This window comes from Podarcis raffonei, chromosome 4 (genome assembly GCF_027172205.1).
Source record: "Podarcis raffonei isolate rPodRaf1 chromosome 4, rPodRaf1.pri, whole genome shotgun sequence".
Lineage (NCBI taxonomy): Eukaryota > Metazoa > Chordata > Lepidosauria > Squamata > Lacertidae > Podarcis > Podarcis raffonei.
Genome location: NC_070605.1, coordinates 58,083,980 through 58,099,876, shown reverse-complemented (window position 1 = coordinate 58,099,876; position 15,897 = coordinate 58,083,980). Strand labels below are relative to the sequence as shown.

At 43.8% G+C, this 15,897-nt stretch overlaps 1 protein-coding gene across 3 annotated transcripts in view; it reads right to left on the bottom strand.

The window, feature by feature from the left end:
* The window catches only part of AGPAT3 (1-acylglycerol-3-phosphate O-acyltransferase 3), an 82,560-nt gene extending 68,272 nt beyond the window's left edge, over nucleotides 1–14,288 (bottom strand). The window contains exon 1 of one of the 3 annotated variants that reach the window (XM_053386848.1): nucleotides 13,637–14,288. The gene's annotated coding sequence lies outside the window, so the exon portion shown is untranslated. Of the gene's footprint in view, nucleotides 1–8,313; nucleotides 8,398–12,936; nucleotides 13,040–13,636 lie in introns of those variants that run through there. The other 2 variants (XM_053386850.1, XM_053386849.1) reach the window with 2 other exon arrangements.
* Between the last annotated feature and the right edge of the window lie 1,609 nt (nucleotides 14,289–15,897).

Genomic DNA, 15,897 nt, shown 5'->3' with positions numbered 1-15,897 from the left:
GTAATGCTAAACCATGGTTTGCCCTATGTGCACAAGCTGTAATGAGCCGAAGCGAAGCCTTGGGATTGTGCACTCCCTGCTCCCATGTGGCCAGGAGAAGGACTTTCCTAGGTTTTGTTTTTACTTTCCACTCATCTTGGTTTATCATGTTATATGAACCAGAGATAATAGTTTCAACAAACCCTTTTCAACAAACAAAGGTTTCAACAAACCCTGGTTAGTTGAAAAGGCTAACTGTATAACCCAATGTATGAAGCAGGTTGTTCTAAACCACAATCTCTAGTGCGTACATAAGGACAATCAAAGTTTGGTGAAAAGTGAAAGGAAACTCTGGTGAAGCCTTCCTCCCAGCCACACAGGAAAGGAGAGGGTAGAGATCAAGATCCCAAGGTTTGCATCAGCTTCTTCCTGCTCATGCACAAAGTACTAAACCATATTTTAGCACAGTGTGTAAACATGGCCACTGCAGAATTCATCTCATTCACATTCCTGCTTTTACCACACAGGCATACCATAACTAGGAAACACTGTTGGGGGGGGGGGGAGAGTGACCCTAATCTCATATAGAGATGTAGTTAAATTTTATGAAAGTAACAAATCCCCAGCAAATGTGTCACACTTAACACTCTTAGTACTTCCATAAGTAAATAAAGAATATGCACTGGATTACGGCTATCCCCTGAGCTTCTGAGCATCTTAATATATACGTTTTACATTGCTATTTTCAGATTACTCCTCAAACAAAAGGTTTACATTTTTATTTGAAAAGCCACTTTGTGCTCTATGAAACTCAGCTTTAAGCATACAAAGGCAATGGCCAATCAGAGGAGACTCTTCTTCCAGCTTTTCCCCAGCATATTTTGGCACAAAAACATCTGAGACTTTTTCTTTTCCTTCCCAGCAATATTTTTCTTAAAGAGGTTGTTATAAATATGCCTGTGAATTTGGCAAGCGATGGTTCAGTATTAATCTTCTAAATATGTACATTTGAGGAAGTAGAATGCTTTGCTCCCAACTCTAATATTTGATCTTACCAGCCATTTAACTGCCTATGAAAGGACTAATCTTAAAGGGTGTGCCCACATTTTACCAGCAGAAAGACCTCAAAATTTTGGTCATGGCTACAGTAGTGAACATGTACTGAGGGAGAAAAATACCCAGCTGGTACCCCAGCTGGTTCTGGGGACATATGGGATCAAGCAATGACACACTTGCATCGCCAAATAAATGGCCATGCTCAACCGACATGGCAAAACACAACCACAAATGTCAATTTACACATTTCAGGTAACATATTTCATTGATTCATAAGTTTTTTAAACCACCCCAAAGACTTGGTTGGTGGATGGTCATCAAAATGTCACCAATGAATAAATGAACTGCTTCTCCTTTGTCCACCCAAAATTATCACTGCTAAATAGTATGCTTCCCTTGTGAAGGCCACATTTACATTGCAATTCGAACCCCCTATCCACTACTGCATTGTTTTAACCCACTAGAACTACCAGTCATGTCACAGTGGTGTCTCTGGTGCCCTTGTTGTTTGCCTTCCCTGCCCTCGATCTTGCATGAACAAGACCTACTGACTACTGGCTCATAGGCATCTCTGCCAGAAAAAGTCTGAGGGCTCTTCTAACTTGTACACTGTCTGGGGGAAAGTTCTGCAACACCATTCTGGCATTCCACTCCTTGCTATGTGATGCTTGCTGCCTTCCACGCATGGCTAAAGTAGAGGTTTCATTAGCAAGCATTATTGTGATTCTGTTCTTGTGCTTTTGACTTCACTGCTTGGGGAGAGTATACGTTTCTCGGCAACACTGCGTTAGCACAGTGCTGGCAGATCAGCCGCCCAGAATAGCAAGACCATCGGATCAGCCTCTTGGAAGAACTTTGGCTAACTTAATGGCAGGTACTAAATTATGAATCTGGAGAAGAGGCGAAAGTGATTTAAAAGATTGATATAGAAATCATGCTGTTGCCCTCATCACCTCATATGCTAAATGTAAGTTCTGAAATGGAAAAAAATAAAGAATAAGAGTTAATTGCAGCATTGGAAGAAACCATCCCCAAACTACTTGGAAGATTTAAAAAAGCATGTATACAAGCAACTGCTGTCATTAATATGGTTAGATTATGCATGCTGTAAGTGAGACTGCAGCAAAATGTTGCAGAATGGAGTGCTCCTATTCAGGGTTCCCCGCAGCCATACCCATTTCCACGATACTCCCTTCCACACCTCCTGGTCCCATCCCTGCTAGCAATAATCAGTCTGCATCGCAGGCTCACTAGGTGGTAGCTGTTTCCCCCTGAGGATTTCTTGTACTTCTCCAAACCCTGACATTTCCCTCAAAGTTGCTGATACTCTCATCATGTCTGTGAATGGCAATGTTTTAGCTACATAGGGCCCATGCTTGGAGAACAGATTTCCTACTAGTATCTAGGGTTGATCCAGTTCTGTGTATCTGAAGCAAATAAAGATAAAAGAAACAATGCCAGGAAAAAGAAATTAAGAATGAGGGGGGAGGGAACCTGATACAGTTCTTACAACCTGCTGGGGATAACGGCAGCAAATATTAGAAGGCCAGCAGTATGAGGAAACATCCGTTTAATCAGCAGAAATATATTACTGGCTAAGGGATTACACATGGGGGGATGGACAAAAGCAGTAAGTTTCAGTGACTAATTCTGATCAAACTATTTCTATTTAAGTCAATGATTCCCAAACTCCCCCCCAAAAAAAAATCAGGGCAACCTTAAAAAAGGGGGGGGGTCAGATTTAACTTTTTAAAAATCACCTGGTTAAGATTAAGTTTGAATACAGATATGTAAAAACTACCTATATTTATAGGTTGCTTTGAAATGATTCAATGACAACCTAGAAAACACACTAAGTTAAAGGTCCTAGGCTACACCTTGTTGAAGTTAAGCCAGTCTGGGTGTGATCAGCGACTGGATGGGTGATCATCTAAGAACCATGTGTAGATCACCTTGGGTTCTGTGACCGTAGAAAAGCAGGATATAACTATATTTTATTTTTTAAAAACTGCTTTTCTGCAAATAAGGAATCATGGGGAAAGAACCTGTTTTTCAGATCAAGCATCATCAATATGACACAATACGTAACCATTCCTTTTATTTTCTGGTGTGAATGCTGTTGCTTACGTAGCCAAAAAGGAACAACTCGTATATAAAAGGGATCAACAGAAGCGTTATTTTTTTAAAAAAAGAACAACTGGATTTTTCTTGGAGTAGAGGGGAAGAAACACAACAAGTAATTCTTTAACCCCAGGAATGAGCCCTGTCAACCTTGCTGTTATTTTACATGGGAATAGTCCAAGTCAGTTTTCTTTAACTACTGAAGGCAATTCCTAGGCTGCTCAGAAATGCCCTTCTAAACAGTGAATATCCCTTCCTTCTATCCAAGCAGCCCCATAAGAGAACTACAGGTTGTAGGTTCAATTCCGGTATGGGACAACTGTATATTCCTGCATTGCAGCGGGTTGGACTAGATGATCCTCAAGATCCCTTCCAACTCTTTAACTCTATGATTCTACTGTTCCTGGAACCACATTCTAGGTAGACGAAGGGCACAGGTAGATTGTTAGCATAAGGTCAAACATTGCAGATCGGTCAACACACACTCCTGGGCCAAACTAAGCCTCTTAACAGAATGATGTGCGTGGGCTCTCTCCCTCCCTCTCTCCCTCTCTCCCACACAGCCAACCTCAAGGTGAAAGAAGGGTGTTTGTCTCCAAATAATGGGGCTCCAGTCACCCCACTCACCCCTGCTCCCTTCTCGAAAGCGGCTCTCAAAAAAAAAAAGCCTAGTTGCAGGCCAGTATTGTATTCTGCATTTGAAAACGACTGTGATGTTTGGTGGAAAGAAGTGAAAACAAAAGACAAAAACTCCACAATCATCATTCTCGGTGTAGATAAGTAAGTAACGCAATGGGGATGCACACAGCAGGTGCTGTATTGTACTGATGCAAGCTGGCAGACCTTCTCTGTGAAAGACTAGAGGAAAGAATGACACCATCACAGGCCCTAGACAACCATGACAAGGGTATCCCTGGCAACGACACAAGCCAGTAGCATTACCTCAAGTTAAGACTAAAGATTCTTTGGGACCCACCCCGCAAACAAACCGTTATTGACTTTCTTTCTAAACATCCACACAGTCTGCAACATTTCTCTCTCCGCAGCCACCCCAGAGAACACATGCTTTCCACAGCTTCCATAAACTAGTTAGCATCTAAGGCTAACGTTTTTAGGGTTTTAACTCTGGCAGATAGATTGCTTTGTGACTTTAGCTGGTCTTATTTGCTAGGTTTGTTCTGATGATTTATGGCTGTTTCACGAAGTTTCATATAATCTGTAGCTTGAACCCTGCCATGGGAATCCATCACAATGAAGGGTGAGTTATAAACGTTCTCAATAAAATAAACAAATGAATAAGTCTGCTGGTGGGTGTGGGTGTTTGTTTTCTAGTATCAATTTAACACTTGTAGGAGAGAGGATGTAAGAAATATATGGTGACTTTTGGGGATGGGGGGGTTAAAACACCACTCCAAAATATGCTGATATTGCAAGAGCTCTTATGCTGCTTGGCAAGGACATGTAATCAAATTGAGTTGGCAGGGCTGGTGCAGGACAATGGATCACTCAAGTGTTGCATATATATTATAAAGCAAGAGGTATTGACCTGCATCACTGCACCTTGTGATCTGGTTGTAATATTCCATCCTGCCTCACTGTTGTTCGGTAACGGAACCTTTTTCCCCCTGCATGGAGGTCTCAACATTCTTTAGCCAGTGGCTCTTGTAATTGGTGAATACTGTATTCTGGAAGATTCGTGAAGAAACGAAATGTGAAATCAGGAGGATGGGAACAAAATGAGAATGAATTGGCTCTGCTTGTCACTGGTTCTGGCTCCACCTGCTGCTACCTTCCTTGCCTTTTGCCCTATCTGTCTCAATGGGCATCAGCCACCAGCGCTCATTGCACTGTTGGGAGGTTGAATGAAGAGCAAAAAAAATATCCTTCACATCACCAAAGTCTTGATTTCTTCAGAGGGTAGAATCCAATTGCTGCCCTTGCACTTTCAGAAGGGCTTGTGATCCAACAACTGCCTGGGAAGGAGGAGATGATTTCTGCCTATACCACTCCCCCTCCACCCGCTAAAGCCTTCCACACCACCTGCCCCCCTGTTCTGAAAGGTTTCCCCATCTCTCTGGAGCCAATTTTCAAAGGCTGCTGGGGGGGGGGGTAGGGCAGGGCAGGGAATCAGCAGAAATTACCTCCCCTCTTATTTTGTTTGTGGAGGCATCCACTGGATCTGAACTCTTCCCATAAACTTAAGAACACCAACAGGATTCCACCCATATTCTGCAGCGTGAAATTAACTGAGATCCACTCTCACAAGCATTTCCAGTGAGCGAAATGCCTTGCGAAGGGACAGATTTACAGATATCCAATAAATTGCTACCAATGAAAAGCTCAAATTATTAGCGTATCAAGCAACCCTGACAGTCTACCCCTATTGATAAATGCCACCATTCAAACTTAAATAGAATGATTCACTAGCCAAACATGTGACAGAAATGTTGATTTTCTTTATCACACTTTTTTACTTCTACCAGGCAATCAGATTTAAAATGCTACACTTGATTAATCAGGGGAAACTACTCAGGCTCTTTTCAAGCATGAATTTAATGCTCACAAAAGCAAAAGATTAGGTTTGACTGGAGCCAGGACTGCCAGGGTATTGCAGGTATTCTTCAAATAAAGCTTTAGTCCTTTTACCCTTCTAGCGCCAGAACAAAATAGGGTCTATCAACAGCAATTCTTCAGTGAACTTTAGGAGATTTACGACACAATCTTGGACATGTCTACTTGGAAGTGAGGTTCCACTTAATTCAACAAGGCATACTCCCAGGAAACTGTGTAAAACAGTAGCAATCCTATACACATTAATCTAGAAGCAAGTCTCACTGAATTTTGAATAGACATGGAAACCAAGGAATAACTAAATAGACTGTGGGGAGGCGGAGGAGAGAGTATGAGCACATGTCTCCTTTGGCATGGTGTGTCTGATAAATTCTAAATAGAAAAAAGTGGTACAAAACCAATATAGAATACAATAATCAGTGCCAAGTAAATTATCTTCCAATTCAAGTTTCATTCAAACCTACGGAAATTGCACCAAAGGAGGCATCTGATGGATAGAGCCCCATGGCAACTTAGTTTTCCCACCTAACTTCATCTGAGGTGGCTTGCAATGACATTAAAAGGAATACAATAATAAAGATACAAGTTATACTACCTCATATTATAAAGAACAGTGATCGCAGCAATTATTTGGTTTGATTTGGAATGGATTTGGTTCAGATTTTATTATTTAGTTTGAATTGTATGTGTCATTACCACCTTAAAAGCAACAGAGGCCAGCTGAAGATTTTTTTGGCCCCAATTAATTGGGAAGCATCTTCTTAATCAAGTGTTTTAGTAAATTAATATGATTGGCATATATACTGTACTTTTCCATGTATAAGATGAGGGGTTATTTTACTAGAAATTTATGTTAAAAATAGGGGTTCGTCTTATACACGGATAGTGCATAGGAATGACGTGGGACTGGTTGCTGCCGCGAACTGGAGATTGTCAGTGGCTATTTGGGGTGTTATTTGTGGCTGCAGCAAAGGCTGGTTTTGATTGGCTATTGCTGCGGTAATAGGGCGGGCGATGGGCGGCTTAAAAAGCTCAACAACTCTGGGCCACCCCCCAAAAAAGCTCAACAACTCTGGGCTGTTTCAATTGCAAGCAGAAAGCTCAACTTTATGAGCTACTGAGATTTTATTAGTTATATTCTCACCTCCAAATTTGTCTGTAGGCCATTTGAAAATCACAAGACAGAATTCAGTCTGCCAGTTATCAAAATAATTATCTGGGAGCCCCTCCTTGTCTTACCTTAGGTATTCATACACCTGTGAAAGCATGAGTCAATAACCATATTTCAAAATGGGCAATCACAGATGTGAAATAAGATTCCTTGTGATGCATCATACACAATTTCATCATAGCAACAGAGTCAGGCAACCTCAAAATGCATTTCTAACTTCTTTCCCCCCACTTTAACAGTCTACACGCCTAACCATTTCTGTTAAGTGCTCCATTTAAGTTATTGGTATGCAACTTGTGTACATATCTGCACACACAGAGTTTGCACTCTACCAACACTAATATTTTCCTATTGCTCCCTCAGTAAAATATGTGGAGAATCCTGCACACTCTGCCATTCTATCCCATGGATAGCCTGTCTATTTTTAAGATTGAAAAGTTCCTAGCTGCCACCCACACATTTTCACCCATCAGCTCAAAGATTATTATTAATGTCTATAAAGGCAGGGATAAGGGTGGGGTATAAATAAATAACTACAAGGAGTGCAATCCAGGCAAAAAATAAATTCCTTCGATTTCAAAGGAAGAGAATTAAAGTACATGCTAGTTCCCTCAGCAAAATCAAAAGGACACTGAACTTCTGGTTTATTGCACCCTACAATGTTTAAATTCCAGAGATTCTAACTGGATTGTAAAAAAAAATCAGTAAATCCACTATCAACATGCACAACAAAACAAACCACTTAGGCCAGGCTTCCTCAACCTCGGCCCTCCAGATGTTTTGAGACTACAATTCCCACCATCCCTGACCACTGGTCCTGCTAGCTAGGGATCATGGGAGTTGTAGGCCAAAAACATCTGGAGGGCCAAGGTTGAAGAAGCCTGGCCTAAGTTAAAACCTCTTATTATGTCCCATATCTATTGCCCAGTGTATCATAGAGACATAGAGGCTTTGACAAGCTCCTCTTTTGTTTCCCAATCTAATAACAGATTGTACATTTTAGACAAAAACGTTTCTTTGTTTTGTAGAAGTTCTTTTTCAAATTGTGAGCTGTGGTCCGAAAAACCATTTTTCCTGTTTATTTTAAACATTTCATGTAACTGATGATATTGTAACCAACCCATAACATGGCTCCTTACATTTTCCACTGATTTCAGTTTAGGTTTCCCCTCTGTAAAATGCAGGAATTCCCTGTAAAAAAGATAAAGAAAAAGCCCTGTTCTCATCTTGCCTGTCTGGGTAGCAGGGCCTCCTCCATTAGACTTTAAGGCATGTGATGGCTCTTTCAGTACCAAAAGCGGCATCTATCATCTAAAGGAAAAGTAATAACCTCCAATATTTTAAAGAAACAATAGGGACACTTATTCTACAAATAGCCAAGGGTCCATTAGCAAAGCAGTTACTGTTAAACCTACTTCATCACAGTCCTGCTCTCCCCAACACTGAGCACTGGCCACCCTCTCTCCGGCTCCTCCTGACGCCAGTGTCTGATCTGATGATCTGTTCTGATGTCACAGAGGAGTTTTACAGGCAGGAGTGTCACAGACTCACTTTGCCAATGGCTTAGCTCTAATTTCACAGAAAGAGACCAGGGAGATGGGTCATTAAGCAGGACTTCGGAAAACTTAAAAATGTGTATCAAACACTCCTTAAGCAACTTCTCCTAAATGTAACCACTTCATCCTTGTACACACGCTGTGGGCTTTTAAAAATCAATGCCTCTCAGCAGGTGAGGACAGTCAAGTGGTTTTGGAGACCATGAAAATAACCATCATGTCCTATAACAAGACACAAATAATCACATTTTCATATGTATCTAGCATATCAAGGTCTACAACATCGAAGTTTTTGGAATATGGTACATTCTTGGCTAGCTGCAGCACTGAATTCTGCAGTAAGATTTGACAACATTATATACCACCTAAATAGAAAATGTCGAGAAAGTTCCTGTAATAGGTAGAAATTTAAAACCTATCAACTATTCCTAAGAGCAGAGGTAAATATGTACATCAATTATTCAAGAGTTATGATATATTGCTAAATGATAACTATTAAGGCAGTGTCACCCAATACTTATTAAAACTTGGTTACATTTTGGTATTATGCACTAGGGACATTGTCCAAAGCTCTGAAACTCATGAAAAACAAAATCATTGGAATCTAAGTGATAATGAAATAATAAAAAAGAAACATTAAACCATTATATATACATGAAAGCATATATATGAGTATATGTCCATAAAATAGAAAATTATAAAATGCAAGCTGCAGCCACTTTATTTTTTAAAAAATGAAGTTACCCAAACAATACCAATGCAGTGGTACCTCCGGTTATGAACTTAATTCGTTCCGGAGGTCCGTTCTTAACCTGAAACCGTTCTTAACATGAGGCGTGCTTTTGCTAATGGGGCCTCCTGCTACTGCTGCACTGCAGCTGCGCGACTTTTGCTCGCATCCCGGGGCAAAGTTCGCAACAAGGAGCATCTACTTCAGGGTTAGCGGAGCTCATTACCCGAAGCGTTTGTAAGGAGGACAGTACGTAACCTGAGGTTCCACTGTAATAGTTTACAAGATCTTTGGGATTATATCCTGTTTCATGCTTCTTCAGAATCAAATTGGAGAATTATTCACGGATGGCAGCCATTGATCTCATTATTACCTCAATTTTTCCTTAATTTCTTTCAGGAATATGCTATTCCTGTTAATTGTAATTATTCTACATACGCCTAATCATTTCAGTTCAACATTAAATGGTTGTTACTCCAAAAGCTGTAATCCAAAAGTGGAGAATTCTTGAATGTTAGACAGTGTCCTCCTGCTGCCCACAGCTTTGTCCATACACTTGTTCTATTTTATGAATTTAGGGGAAATTGCAAGAAAGAGCAGTTTTATGATCATGAATAGTTGGGAGGCCAATAAGTGTTTTCCTGACTCTTCTTTCCCAAGACTTTTACAAAGGTTTTATAAACTACTCTATGAATTTTATCAAAGGTGAAAGGTATAAACTCCTAAAATTAAACAGTAATAAAGACAAAGTAAAAAGAGGTAAGTAAATAGGAGTTTAATAGATTCAGGGTTTGTGGGACACACCATGTGATCTATAGTCCCAGAACACTCTGGCATGTTGAACTGCTTGCAGTTTCAATGTCCACTAGCGTGGACACCCAAATTCACAGATGACAAGGTGTCATGAACTAGACTAGAACAGTGAGATTTCATATGGCAGGGATCAAACTTGGAGAGCTTTTTTTTGTAAAGACACATGCCTGCTAGGAGGAAAAACTAAATTATGCTAGAAGAAAAACTAATTTGGGTGGAAGACTTTCAAATTTAATTTCTGTGGCTTTATGACCATAAAACTTGTCTCCCCTCCATATTATTCTCACGAGAAATCTCTTTTCCGGAAACTGTGGCGATAATCAGGGAAGAAAGGAAGTGAGCAGGGGGCTGTTAACCCAAAAGAGAGGTTCATTTGTTAAATTAGAACGGAACACAAATTCTACCAAATATTATTAACCAAGAAGGGCAAGAATACAGATGGTCACCCACACTTGTCCAAGTACCCTGAACTGCACCCACGGAAACTCATCCAAGGGCATCTGACCAGACTGCTCTGTAGACACCCCAAGAGACTGACCTACCATGACAGTAGAGTCTGCATCTCTATGGATACAAGTGATTTTATCCTAAAAATGTCTAGCAAATAAGTCACAACAGGCTATTGAGAGCTCTGACTTTCTTTGGGCCAGGATATAAATCACCACACCACACTACACTCTACATTGCTCTGCTGCACACCAAGTCAAGGACAAACTTGCAGCACAGAAGTTACCCTTCTTTGCTGACTTCACTGCCACAGAGTAGGCTAGAGAATCCACACATATCTGTGTTCAGTTGTACTCATTTGGAGTCTTTATCCGCTTGCGTTCTAGCAGTCTTCTAGCCTGCTTCATCAGCCTCCGCTCCAGGGTATACCACTTTTGCTTCAACAAGGTTTTGTCACAAGTGTCTAGCACAAAAGCCAGATAATGGTGGAATTGGCACTACTACAGATGCCACATAATACCCGTTCTTGCTATGGCAGACAGCACCATTTTTTCATGTTCTTTTTTGTTAACACGGAGTAGGATTCAACTACGTTGTTGTTGCACAGAACAAGGTCTGCTCACACAACGGGACTCTCCCTTCCTCCGCACTCCCTAAATCTGCTTTGTAGGGTTGAGAGAAAACCCATAGCAGGTTTAGGGTGTGCATGGGGTAAGAATTGGGTGGGGGAAGTCTCATTGCGCAAGTGGACCTCATAGAATTCCACCCACAACAACTATGTAGATCTTTGGTTGCATGGAGAATGACAGCTACTGGGTGTGTTTTTAGCGTTTCTCGTTTTCTGGTTGCGACAGAAGGTTAAAAGCACCACTAAATTAATAATGCATCAAACAGAGGGTTTGACTCTACCTTATCAGTGATAACAGTCTACCTAAAACAAAGATAGTGTCATGCCATCCAAATGTTTAAAAATACAACTCCCATCAGCCCCAGTCACTATGACTAATAACCAGGGATAATGGGAGTTGTAGTCCAAAAATCAGGGATGAAGAACCTTATGCTCTCCAACTCCCATCAGCCACAGCCAACAGGGCCAATGGTCAGGGATTGTGGGAAATGTAGTTCAACAACTTATGGAAGGCCACAAATTTTCCTATGTCAGGTCCTCTATGTAGATGATCTGCCATATTCAAAGGAAGAGGAATGTGGATCTTTGAGTAAAGACAGGTAAGATAGGTAGATAGATAAGAGATAAATAGATGATAGATAGGTGTGCGTATATATAGATATAGATATAGATACACACACACACACACACACACACACACACACGTACACTTACCAATTAGGCTAAACTAACATGAGAGCTCTATATTCAGACTTGCTTCAGAAGCAATATTTTTCTCTATATAAATAAGGACATATTTAAAGCGGTGAGAGAATTTATTCTGTTACACTCCATAGATCCCATGGTTACATATTACTATTGTACCACACATCTGCACCCAATGTTTGGTTTAAAAAACAACCACTCACTGTGACTTGCCACAATAATTCAGGTAATTAGTTCATCATAGGGTAGTCTGGTCAGCAATATGGGCTCACAGACGAGATATCTGGTGTGTGCTGCAGCAACTATCTAAACTACATACAGTGGAAAACTCCCATTTCACTTGATATGGTGTAACATTTTACCTATGAAGCCACAGAGCCTTCTCTGTGGTGACCCCCCCCCCAGGTGGAATGCCCTCCCAGGCATCAACCCAGGCCAACCTTCTGCCATCAGGCAAATATGTTTTGATTCTCCAGGGCATTTTATCAGTGCTAACTGTCTTGCTTTCAGTGTTCATCCTTACGTGGGTGGGATGGTTATTTTATTTTTAAGTATGGTGGTATTTTTTGAAGATGAACACTTTTAACACATTTATTTCATTTTAATTGAGTTTTATTGTATTGCAAATCACTTTGGGGTTCCATCTGTGAAACACAAATTGAATAAATCTAATCTGATCAGAGAGAACAATGTTCTCATACTAAAAGTAGAATGGCAAGTACGTATACCTTAATTTTAAGGCCCTTGCCCTTTAACAGACCAGTGTCTACGGATTCATTTAAAAGCACAGACTGAGCAAAATTAATAGCAAAAACCTCTTAATTCTCTCAAAACTCCCAGGGACAAAATAACTGAGTAGGACGGGCCCTCAGGAAGCATCTCTTGCATCTCAAACACATGAAATCGAGACAGTCTGGAGGAAAGGATATAGTCTTTTCCAGTTTCTGTCACTAACAGTTCCAACCGCTGAGCATCCCTGCGACTGAAGAAATGCCTGTTACAATTCCTATACAGTACAATCCCAGCCCACAAATATAAAGGCTAAAGAGAAAGTATTGAGTCTAAAAAGAGTCCACCCCACGATATGGAAGCCCCTCCTTTTCTTGCAACACCACAGATATCCAAGCAAAGCGGCAACGTACAAGCCCAGAAAGCATACCTCCAATTTCACAATCCTTCGGAGAAGCAGATGGGGGCCTGAAGCACAAGCGTAGGGAAGGGTGTGTGTAAAGAGACAAGGGCTGCTTCAGCATCGCAAGGCTAACCCCTGGTGTGTTTAAAAAAAAAACCCGAAGAGAAACTCAGCCAAAAAGTAAAAACACACACACATACACACTGAAGAAATCCGGCAGACATAGTTCTCCCCTCACTACCACAGCACGGAAGCAATTAGGGAAACGGAGGAAATTAAGGGAGGAGGGGACGCTACTACCCGTACCATCCAGCGGTCTGAAGGCAGCCGCTCGCACAATGCAGAGAGGCGAGGGCGAGGGGGGAAAGGAGACTAATCCATTAAGGTTCCCCGGGGGAGGGAACGGGGTGCAGGAAGAAGTTGGCAGCCGGAGAACGAGGCTTGCGAGGGGGAGGGAGGTGCCCGAGGAAGGACTGCAGCAAGGAGGGGGCTGCGTGGAGGGGCTGGGGAAGGAATAAAGGAGGAAGGCGGGGAGAGGGGGGCGGGCAAGCAGGCTGAGCCCAGCGGAGCCACCTGCGAAGAAGGGCAAGCCGGGGCCGGCGCTGTGCCAGGGGAGAAAGGGGTGAAAGGGTCTCTCCTCACGGGAAAGGGAGGAGAGGAACCCGATCTGCCGGCAGCTGCACGGACCCGCCTGCACCACCCGATCCCTTGCCGGAGCAGTACAAACCTGCAGCTGCAGCAGCAGCCGCCGCCGCCTCGCCTCCTTCCTCCTTTCCTTGCCCCGCGGCTGCCCTGGCCCAGCCCCGACCCAAGAGCCGCGGCCACCTCCGCCGCCGCCTTCCCCCGAGGAGGAGGAGGAGGAGCAGCGCCGCCACCTCTTTCCCTCAGCGCCGGCTACCGCAATTGGGGCCGCCGCCTCTGGCACTGCGGCGGCGCTTCGGAGGGCTGCTCCGAGGAGGAGGCGGGCGGGAAGCCTGGGGTCGCGGCGGCGCCGGGCTCCGGTGCGGAAAGCCGAGGGCATGGAGTGCGGCAGACCCAGCTGCCCGTGTGTGTGTGTGTGTGTGTGTGTGAAAGAGAGAGATGTGGGGTGTGTGTGTGCGGTTGTGCGCTCCAGCAGCCGCTACTTCCTGTGCAGCGACAGTTCAGTTCCTCCCGGGCCACCGGGGGCAGGAGAGTTGGGTTGGAAGCGAGAGGAGGAGGTGGAGGAGGGCGCCGCCGCTGCAGAGGACGCCTTGGCTCCTAGGCAGCCGGGTTCCTGCCGTTTGCAAGCTCGCCTGCAAGGGAACCCGCGCTTGCATCAAGGCCGGTCCTCCCGCGCGGCGGGAGGCATTGTTCCCTGACGACGACGCCTCCTCTCCATCCCTCCCCACTTTCCAGACGCGCACGCCTATCCAGAAGTACCGCGGACCTGGAGAGCCGCGGCCTCTGCAGTTCTAGCCCGAGTCCCGTTCACTGGGGTGGGGCGAGGAGGAGGAGGAACAACGCCCGCAGGCCGCTCCATCTCGCCGCGGCAGCGGACCCTCCTCCGCCTGCTTCTTCTCAGGCTTATGGGGGGGCGAGGGGGGGGGAGAGAGAGGCAAGAGCCGCGTCACGGATACAAGATTTCATCCTCGGACGTCGTAGGCTGTTTCAAATGACTTCCACGCTGCAACCCGCGCGCCCCAGTAGTTGCCATCATCCCGTAATGCAGATTCAACTCCCAACGACCTTAAGTCTTTGTGTGCAACAGGGTTCCCCCCACCGAGGATGAAGCGTCCTAAATGGGCACTATCGCATGCAGTTTAAAATAGGCCCTTCAGTCGTTCAAAACGGACTTGTGGAGTGGCGCTTCGGTGTTGCCACGCTTAGCCTCCGCATGTTCACTACTGCCATTTGAACAGGAGAACACACTCTGGGACACGCCTGCAGTGGGGGTAGCATTTGGTGGTGACCCACTGAGCTTGGATGGGGCTGCGGTGTTGGGAGCCGCACCCTATAGGGCCCGTGCATGTGTGTGTGCAAAGCTGGGGGCCACAGACAGTAATTGTTGGAAACATGAACTACGTGTGAGAATTCACTCTTGCCCTGGGCTCTTCCTTTTTCTTACATTGGGATAAGGGAATAAGGATCAGATTGTGCTTCTCCAGAGTACCTCTTCCACGTTCCAAATCCCTTGCGGCAAAACTTTTGTTGACGTTTTAATGTATTTTTAATCTTTGCTGGAAGCTGCCCAGAGTGGCTGGGGAAACCCAGCCAGGTGGGCGGGGTATAAATAATAAATTATTATTATTATTATTTCTGCTTCCTGGGGCTTAGTCTTAACAGGTCTTCTGACTGACCTGTTGCTGCTGGCCTCTCCTCAGGAAGGCCTCATGGAGTTGTGGGCCTATATCCTTTATTACATTTAGCAGATACACAAACTAACATTCCCTCCTCAGCTACAAGGCCCTCTGTTGGACTGGTATAACTAGTCAAAGGGACATTTTCAGCATATGCTGCACTCTTCCTTGGCTGTAGCTGCTTATAATAATTATTTTATTATTTATATGCCACCCATCTGACTGGGTTGCCTCAGTGAGCCTTCCCTTCTTCAGCCTTCTTCCCTTGTACTTTTTTAAAACGTTGAAAATTATAATTGTTCCAAAATCTTGAGTGGTAATAACCACATTACAACACCATTGTTACCTTATTATGGCAATGGTGCCTACCTGCCAGAACTGAGTTTCGGTTGAGAAAAAGCCCGGTGCTGACCTTTAAAGCCCTAAAGGGCCTGAGCCCTGTATACCTGAAGGAGTGTTTTCACCCCCATTGTTCAGCTGGGACACATCCAGCTCCAAGGGCCTTCTGATGGTTTCCTCAATGTGAGGTTACAGGCAACCAGGCAGAGGACCTTCTCAGTAGTGGTGCCTGTCCTGTGGAATGCCCTCCCATCAGATGTAAATAAACAACTACAGTGGCACCTACCTCGGGTTACATACGTTTCAGGTTACATACGCTTCAGGTTACAGA